Source organism: Oncorhynchus gorbuscha, linkage group LG18 (assembly GCF_021184085.1).
Source record: "Oncorhynchus gorbuscha isolate QuinsamMale2020 ecotype Even-year linkage group LG18, OgorEven_v1.0, whole genome shotgun sequence".
Lineage (NCBI taxonomy): Eukaryota > Metazoa > Chordata > Actinopteri > Salmoniformes > Salmonidae > Oncorhynchus > Oncorhynchus gorbuscha.
The window spans coordinates 52,529,563-52,530,155 of record NC_060190.1 but is presented as its reverse complement, the minus strand read 5'-3'; positions in this window follow the sequence as shown (position 1 = coordinate 52,530,155).

The window sequence follows — 593 nt, the reverse complement described above, 5'->3', positions numbered from 1 at the left end:
TGGTAAGTTTTAAATTCCTCGGGGTACACATCACAGACAAACTGAATTGGTCCACCCACACAGACAGCATCGTGAAGAAGGCGCAGCAGCGCCTCTTCAACCTCAGGAGGCTGAAGAAATTTGGCTTGTCACCAAAAGCCCTCACAAACTTCTACAGATGCACAATCGAGAGCATCCTGTCGGGCTGTATCACCATCTGGTACGGCAACTGCTCCGCCCACAACCGTAAGGCTCTCCAGAGGGTAGTGAGGTCTGCACAACGCATCACCGGGGGCAAACTACCTGCCCTCCAGGACACCTACACCACCCGATGTCACAGGAAGGCCATAAAGATCATCAAGGACAACAACCACCCAAGCCACTGCCTGTTCACCCCGCTATCATCCAGAAGGCGAGGTCAGTACAGGTGCATCAAAGCTGGGACCGAGAGACTGAAAAACAGCTTCTATCTCAAGGCCATCAGACTGTTAAACAGCCACCACTAACATTGAGTGGCTGCTGCCAACACACTGACTCAACTCCAGCCACTTTAATAATGGGAATTGATGGGAATTGATGTGAAATATATCACTAGCCACTAGTGTCAAAAAATG